We start from the raw sequence: 8,991 nt of genomic DNA, 5'->3' as shown, positions 1-8,991 counted from the left end.
TTGACGAGGACACTCGCACTTTATATTTATGACTGATGGACTGTTATGGACAAAAACCAGACGAACATATTAAATAATCCAGGACAAAGGACAATTAACCCATGGGCATAAAACTAAAATTAACACATCAAATATCATGATTACGGAAGTTTAAATAACCATAATTATTTTATTTTATATTTCATCGCACCTTTAATTATTCGTCATTTATATTTTTTGTTATTTATTTTATTTTGTTAATTAAATTTACTTTACGTTTCGCTTAAAATATAAAATCGACAAACCGGTCATTAAACGGTAAACCCCCCTTTTATATATTTTATATATATATATATATATATATATATATATATATATATATATATATATATATATATATATATATATATATATATATATATATATATATTTATATATTTTTGTACAAATGTAATTATATAAAAATATAGTGTAACCGTCTCCCTGTGGAACGAACCGGACTTACTAAAAACTATACTACTCTACGATTAGGTACACTGCCTATAGTGTTGTAGCATGGTTTAGGTATATCCATTTTGTAAATAAATAATTAAAACTTGTGTAATATTTCGTCGTATTTCGTATTTAAATTAATACTATTTCATATACACCTCGTATAACATCATTAGGTTACGTTGTTCGGTCAAGATTGTTCGGCTACAGTACGTTTTGCTAAGATATTTCAGGTGCTTTTGCTAAGGTGAGTCTATAGTCCCTTTTGAAATGTCCCGTTCTTATTGATTAAAAACGTTCCATATTAATTGATTTCTTTGCGAGGTTTTGACCTCTATATGAGACGTTTTTCAAAGACTGCATTCATTTTAAAACAAACCATAACCTTTATTTCATCAATAGAGGTTTAAAAAGCTTTACGTAGATTATCAAATAATGATAATCTAAAATATCATGTTTACACGCGACCATTACGTAATGGTTTACAATACAAATATGTTACAACGAAATAAGTTTCTTGAATGCAGTTTTTACACAATATCATACAAGCATGGACTCCAAATCTCGTCCTTATTTAAGTATGCAACATCGGAAACTCTTAATAATCACCTGAGAATAAACATGCTTAAAACGTCAACAAAAATGTTGGTGAGTTATAGGTTTAACCTATATATTATCAAATTATAATAATAGACCCCAAGATTTCATATTTCAATACACATCCCATACATAGAGATAAAAATCATTCATATGGTGATCACCTGGTAACCGACATTAACAAGATGCATATATAAGAATATCCCCATCATTCCGGGACACCCTTCGGATATGATATAAATTTCGAAGTACTAAAGCATCCGGTACTTTGGATGGGGTTTGTTAGGCCCAATAGATCTATCTTTAGGATTCGCGTCAATTAGGGTGTCTGTTCCCTAATTCTTAGATTACCAGACTTTAATAAAAAGGGACATATTCGATTTCGATAATTCAACCATAGAATGTAGTTTCACGTACTTGTGTCTATTTTGTAAACCATTTATAAAACCTACATGTATTCTCGTCCCAAAAATATTAGATTTTAAAAGTGGGACTATAACTCACTTTCACAGATTTTTACTTCGTCGGAAAGTAAGACTTAGCCACTGGTCGATTCACGAACCTATAACAAATATGTACGTATATATCAAAGTATGTTCAAAATATATTTACAACACTTTTAATACATTTTGATGTTTTAAGTTTATTAAGTCAGCTGTCCTCGTTAGTAACCTACAACTAGTTGTCCACAGTTAGATGTACAGAAATAAATCGATATATATTATCTTGAATCAATCCACGACCCAGTATATACATATCTCAGTATTGATCACAACTCAAACTATATATATTTTGGAATCAACCTCAACCCTGTATAGCTAACTCCAACATTCACATATAGAGTGTCTATGGTTGTTCCGAAATATATATAGATGTGTCGACATGATAGGTCGAAACATTGTATACGTGTCTATGGTATCTCAAGATTACATAATATACAATACAAGTTGATTAAGTTATGGTTGGAAAAGATTTGTTACCAATTTTCACGTAGCTAAAATGAGTAGTTTTTACCAATTTTGTTTTGCTCGCCATTTCTTCGTTTCTAATCCGTTTTGAGTGATTTAAGCGGTCACGATTTTGTATTGAACTTGACTTTATGAAACTAAATAGAAAAGGTATAGGTTTATAGTCAGAAATACAAGTTACAAGTCGTTTTCGAAAGAGGTAGTCATTTCCGTCGAAAGAACGACATCTTGATGACTGTTTTGAAAAAACATACTTTCACTTTGAGTTTAACCATGATTTTTGGGTATGGTTTCATGTTCATAAGAAAAATCATTTTCCCAGAAGTATAGCTTTTAAATCAAAGTTTTTCATAGTTTTTAATTATCCAAACCAAAACAGCCCCCAGTTGTAACTACGACGGCGTAAATCCGGTTTTATGGTATTTATCGTGTTTCCGGGTTTTAAATCATTAAGTTAGCATATCATATAAATATAGATCATGTGTATAGTTGATTTTAAAAGTGTAGTTAGAAGGATTAACTTTATTTGCGAACATGTTTAGAATTAACTAAACTATGTTCTAGTGATTACTAGTTTACCACTTCGAATATGATAGCTTTTTATGTATGAATTGAATGATGTTATGAACATCATTACTACCTTAAGTTCCTTGGATAAACCTACTGGAAAAGAGAAAAATGGATCTAGCTTCAACGGATCCTTGGATGGCTCGAAGTTCTTGAAGCAGAATCATGACACGAAAACAAGTTCAAGTAAGATCATCACTTGAAATAAGATTGTTATAGTTATAGAAATTGAACCAAAGTTTGAATATGATTATTACCTTGTATTAGAATGATAACCTACTGTAAGAAACAAAGATTTCTTGAGGTTGGATGATCACCTTACAAGATTGGAAGTGAGCTAGCAAACTTGAAAGTATTCTTGATTTTATGTAACTAGAACTTGTAGAATTTATGAAGAACACTTAGAACTTGAAGTTAGAACTTGAGAGAGATCAATTAGATGAAGAAAATTGAAGAATGAAAGTGTTTGTAGGTCTTTTTGGTAAAGGATATGTAATTTTGTTTTCATGTAAATAAGTCATGAATGATTACTCATATTTTTGTAATTTTATGAGATATTTCAAGCTAGTTGCCAAATGATGGTTCCCACATGTGTTAGGTGACTCACATGGGTTGCTAAGAGCTGATCATTGGAGTGTATATACCAATAGTACATACATCTAAAAGCTGTGTATTGTACGAGTACGAATACGGGTGCATACGAGTAGAATTGTTGATGAAACTGAACGAGGATGTAATTGTAAGCATTTTTGTTAAGTAGAAGTATTTTGATAAGTGTCTTGAAGTCTTTCAAAAGTGTATGAATACATATTAAAACACTACATGTATATACATTTTAACTGAGTCGTTAAGTCATCGTTAGTCGTTACATGTAAGTGTTGTTTTGAAACCTTTAGGTTAACGATCTTGTTAAATGTTCTTAACCCAATGTTTATAATATCAAATGAGATTTTAAATTATTATATTATCATGATATTATGATGTAACAATATCTCTTAATATGATATATATACATTAAATGTCGTTACAACGATAATTGTTACATATATGTCTCGTTTCAAAATCATTAAGTTAGTAGTCTTGTTTTTACAAATGAAGTTCATTGTTAATATACTTAATGATATGTTTGCTTATCATAATATCATGTTAACTATATATATAACCATATATATGTCATCATATAGTTTTTACAAGTTTTAACGTTCGTGAATCACCGGTCAACTTGGATGGTCAATTGTCTATATGAAACCTATTTCAATTAATCAAGTCTTAACAAGTTTGATTGCTTAACATGTTGGAAACACTTAATCATGTAAATAACAATTTTATTTAATATATATATATAAACATGGAAAAGTTCGGGTCACTACACCTTTTTCATCAACATTTTAGGGATGAGATACATGCTACTTTTGAACTATTTTCTTAAACTGTTTTTACAACGATATTACATATTAGGCACGAGTAACGTACCAAGAATATACATATGAGTTCAGATCAAAAATCCCTTAGCTTGATTATATTAGTTACTTTGTAAGCTCGACTTATAGGGACGGTACCGTTAGGTTTGACAAACCTCACCTCAACATAACTGGTGCTTATTTTATTGTTACTCGTACACTTGATCAGTGTAGAGCAATGAGAGGGTAAACTGAAGATGTGGGCTCGGCCTACGCAAAGGTTAAAGCTTTATAATCAAGTGCTCATGATAAGTGTATATTATTACGAAGCTTTTCAGAAATCTCGTGGCCTAACTTACGATGAATGTTATTTAAAAATGATGTTTACAAACTTGAATTAGACATGTTAATGTCTACAAACAAATGAAATGAAAAGAACTTTTTGATGTCACTCACAGTTGAAACTTGACATCTTACAAACAGTTTATTACTTAGCATTTGCTATATGCAAACTTTTGAGACTAAACCTTAGCGGTTTATTCAGATAAAAGTTTTTAAGAAATGATTTTCGACAAACGATTTATGGAAACTATTTTATGAAACATACGAGAACAATTTACTCAAATTTGTAGATTCACTCAACTTTATGTTGATCCGTTTTGCATGGTTTATCTCAGGTATTAGTTGCTTCCGCTGTAGAACACTGCTGTTATGTAGAAGTCAAGCCAAGCATTGGGACCAGAGTTAATACGCCGTTAGTGGATTCTGACGGGGTATTACATTTGGTATCAGAGCCTTGGATATAGGGAACTATGATACATTAGTGTGCTAACCGTAGGGCACATTAGTGGGTCTAGTCTATAGCCGTATACTTAGAATGACTGTTATACGCCATGCCTGCACTGTTTGCTCTAGTATGCTACCCGTAGGGCTACATATTAGATATCACATGCATATACGCATCTATACCCATAATGATATGGACTTGGACTAGATGTATGATATCATGATTCACATACATACACACAACGCGACACTTAAGAGAATTAAGTTGACTACGCTATCTTGAACTTATGGAGTGATGTCGAATGAATATGTAAGATAACGTAATGTAATGACCGGGATTACATTACGGTAACTCACATAGAAGTTCCAACATCACAAAATAAGGAATTGGGAGCTAGTCAAGTAGGTTACTAGGATAAAAATAGTTTAGAACTTGAACCGTATAATCTCGAATATGTGTAGAAATTTACACTGTGCGAATTAATTGCTATTATAACCTATAAGAAACGTGCAATTACGTCACAATTTATCACTAATTGACACTGTCCGTCACTACCAAAAACTACTTGACACTATGAAGACACTGCTAGAACATACTCATCATCTCATACCACTACTTATCGTTGCTTACTACTACACAACGTCGCCTCTCACTACTAGACATGACTGATCACTACTTTCTCACTGCTTGTCATTACCAGTTACTACTTGATGCCACCCATTGCTACTTACCATACTAAATATTACTCAACACTACTAGCACCTTCACGATTTACTACTAGCTACTATGCATCACGACTCATTTCAGATTTATCTTTAGAGGATGAATTCCTTGTAACAGCCTGCTAAATCCGTAGTAGATATTATCTGCTTAACGTCCGACTTTCTTATCATTCAGCCACCCACGGATTCACGATTTTGCTTTCCAATACGAGTCTACCGGAAGAGGTATTCACACCTTCCCTCATAAAGGGTATTTCGTTCTTCTCCCCCACCGATGTGGGCAAGTCTGATAACTCACTCTGCTTCAACATCAACTTCAATAAAGTTTGTCACGAATTCGTTCCTACTTAACAATCATAACGTTTATATACTCTCAACACCGGTGTCGATAGAAGCTTAGTCGCTAAAGAATTCCGTCACAACATTTAGAATCCAGTATCTGCCTTAGACAACGTAAACTCTATGGAACTATCAACTGGGAAGAAAAAGCATAAAGATTGATGTCATTTTGGGTTAAGGAGGTCCTGCTTTAAGAAGTTTGATCATACACTCCCATCGTAAACGTCACTCACCCGAAACTCACCCCAAACTTAAATCAAAGATTGCTCCTAAACCTTTGTAAATTAGAAGCTAAGACCCATACTATTAAGCTCATAACAACCTTCCGTACTAAACAGTACTTTTTCCGATGATTGGCGAGCCATTACAATAGAAATCTACATGAGTGATGCTTGGAGTTAAATTATTATACTTGGACTACCATATCTCTTTATTTAACATTGTGGTTCGAATGGATTGGTTATCTGACGACACAAACAAGGCTGTTGCGACCAGAAGGCCATTCGAATTTCTTTTACCAAAGACGAATCAATGATGGTGTACGGAGAGAAGATCAGTACACCGTTGTGTTACATTAATTGCTCGAAGGTCTAGAAGTACATGAGATAAGGATGTCTCGCAATTCTGGCACATGTGAGCAAAGTTGAATCAGTAGTTAAGAGACTCGAAGATGTCCCAACCGTTAGAAATTTTCCTTAAGGTCCTTCCAAGAGATTACCAAGTCTTCCACTGCATAGAGACGTAGAATTTCAGATTGAATTAATGCCGGGAGCGACGCTTGTAGCACGTGTACCGTATAGACTTACACCCCCAGAATTGCAAGAGTTGTCTAGTCAACTGCAAGAGCTTTTAGATAAAGGATTCATTCGACCGAGCTCTTCACCATGGAGAGCACATGTGCTCTTTGTTAGGAAGAAGAATGGATCTATGAAACCTTGTATCAAGAATAGATACCCGCTACTGAGAATCAACGATCTGTTAGATCACTTGCAAGGATCTAGATGTTACCCTAAGATGATCCGAGGTCAGGTTACCATAAGATGAGAGTAAAGGAGAAAAATATACTAAAGACAGCGTTTAGGACACACTATGTACATCACGAGTTCACAGTAATGCCGTTTGGATTGACGAACACACCGGCCGTGTTCATGGATCTCATGAACCGTGTGTGTAACCCTTATGAGGAAAAGTTTGTTATCGTGTTTATCGATGATATTCTGGTATATTTTAAGAAAGAGTAAGAACATGAACAACATCTCGGTTTAATACTAGAGATGCTTAGGAAGGAGCAGCTGTATGCGAAGTTTTTGAAGTGTGACTTATGACTGCGAAGATAGAAACGGTCAAGAAATGGGAGACTCCTAAGTCGCCAACGCAGGTTCGGCAATTCTTAGGTCTCACCGGTGATTATAGGAGATTCATGGAGGAAATTTCTACTATTGCCCGATCGTTAACAGCATTGACCCACAAGGGAAAGAAGTATGAATAGACTGAGCTACATGAGTCTGCATTCCAGTTGCTAAAAAGGAAGTTGACTACTGCCCCGATTTTGTCTTTACCAAAAGGAATGAAGATTTCGTGATTTACTGTGATGTTTCACGACAGGGTTTTGGTTGCGTGTTGATGCAACGGAAGAAAGTGATCGCCTATGGATCACGATAACCGAAACTACATGAACAGAATAACCCGACACACGATTTGGAACTTGGTGTTGTGGTCTTTACTTTGAAGATGTGGAGACACTACTTGTATGGTACTAAGTTTACCGTTTTCATGGACCACAAGAGTTTGCAGCATATTTTCAATCAGAAACAGCTTAATATGAGACAGAGATGTTGGATCGAGCTATTGAACGACTACGACTGCGACATTAGCTATCATCCTAGTAAGGCTAATGTAGTGGCAGATGATTTGAGTAGGAAGGAGAGAGTTAAGCCTATTCGAGTTAGAGCATTGAACTTGACTATTTGAAGGAACCTTACTTTACAGATACATGACGCACAGTTAGAGGCATTGAAAGAAGAGAAGTTGCTACCGAATCGCTTCGAGGAATCGATAAGAAGTTCATTACTCGAGACGATGGAACCCGATATTTTATCGACAGAGTTTGCGTACCGAAGTTTGGCGGATTAAGGGAACTAGTGTTAGAAGAGGCACACAAGACAAGGTATTCTATTCACCCTGGATCCGACAAGATGTACCAAGATCTTAAGGCACTTTATTGATGGCCTAACATGAAAGCTGACATCGCTACCTGTGTTGGTAAGTGCTTGACTTGCGCTAAGGTCAAGGCAGAGCATGAGAAACCTCCAGGACTACTAACACAGCCAGAGATCACCCCAGTGGAAATGGGAAGGTATTGCTATGGAGTTCATTACTAAGTTGCCCAAGACTATGGGAGGTTATGATACGATTTGGGTTATCATTGATCGTCTCACTAAGTCAGCTCATTTTCTACCAATTTTGGAAATGGATAAGATGGGGAAGTTGGCACAAATCTACATAAAGGAAGTAGTTTCCCGACATGGAGTGCCGATATCCATTATTTCTGACAGAGACAGTAGATTTACATCTAGATTCTGGCAAGCTTTGCAATATGCCATGGGAACCCGTGTAGACATGAGTACAGCATACCATCCACGAACTGATGGTCAAAGCGAGAGAACCATCCAAACATCAGAAGACATGTTAAGAGTATGTGTTATTGATTTTAGAAATGGATGGGATAGACATCTACCGTTAGTAGAATTTTCATATAACGATAGTTATCACGAAAGTATAAAGGCAGCGCCTTTCGAAGCACTGTATGGCAGAAAGTGCAGGTCACCCGTATGTTGGACTGAGTTAGGAGATAGTCAATTGACTGGTCCTTAGATCATACATGAAACAACTGAGAAGATCACGCAGATACAAGAGAAACTAAAAACGGCGCGAAGTCTTCAAAAGAGTTACGCCAACGTTAGAAGGCGAGATTTAGAATTTCAGGTTGGAGAAAAGGTTATGCTCAAGGTATCACCCTGGAAGGGTGTAGTACGTTTCGGTAAAAGAGGCAAGCTAAGTCCGAGATATATTGGACCGTTTGAGATTACCGAAAGAATTGGACCGGTAGCGTGCAGATTGAAACTACCGCAAGAACTTAG

Source organism: Rutidosis leptorrhynchoides, chromosome 5, assembly GCF_046630445.1.
Source record: "Rutidosis leptorrhynchoides isolate AG116_Rl617_1_P2 chromosome 5, CSIRO_AGI_Rlap_v1, whole genome shotgun sequence".
In the NCBI taxonomy this organism is placed as follows: Eukaryota; Viridiplantae; Streptophyta; class Magnoliopsida; order Asterales; family Asteraceae; genus Rutidosis; species Rutidosis leptorrhynchoides.
The sequence above is the reverse complement of the archived record's forward strand: the minus strand, read 5'-3'. Positions refer to the sequence as shown.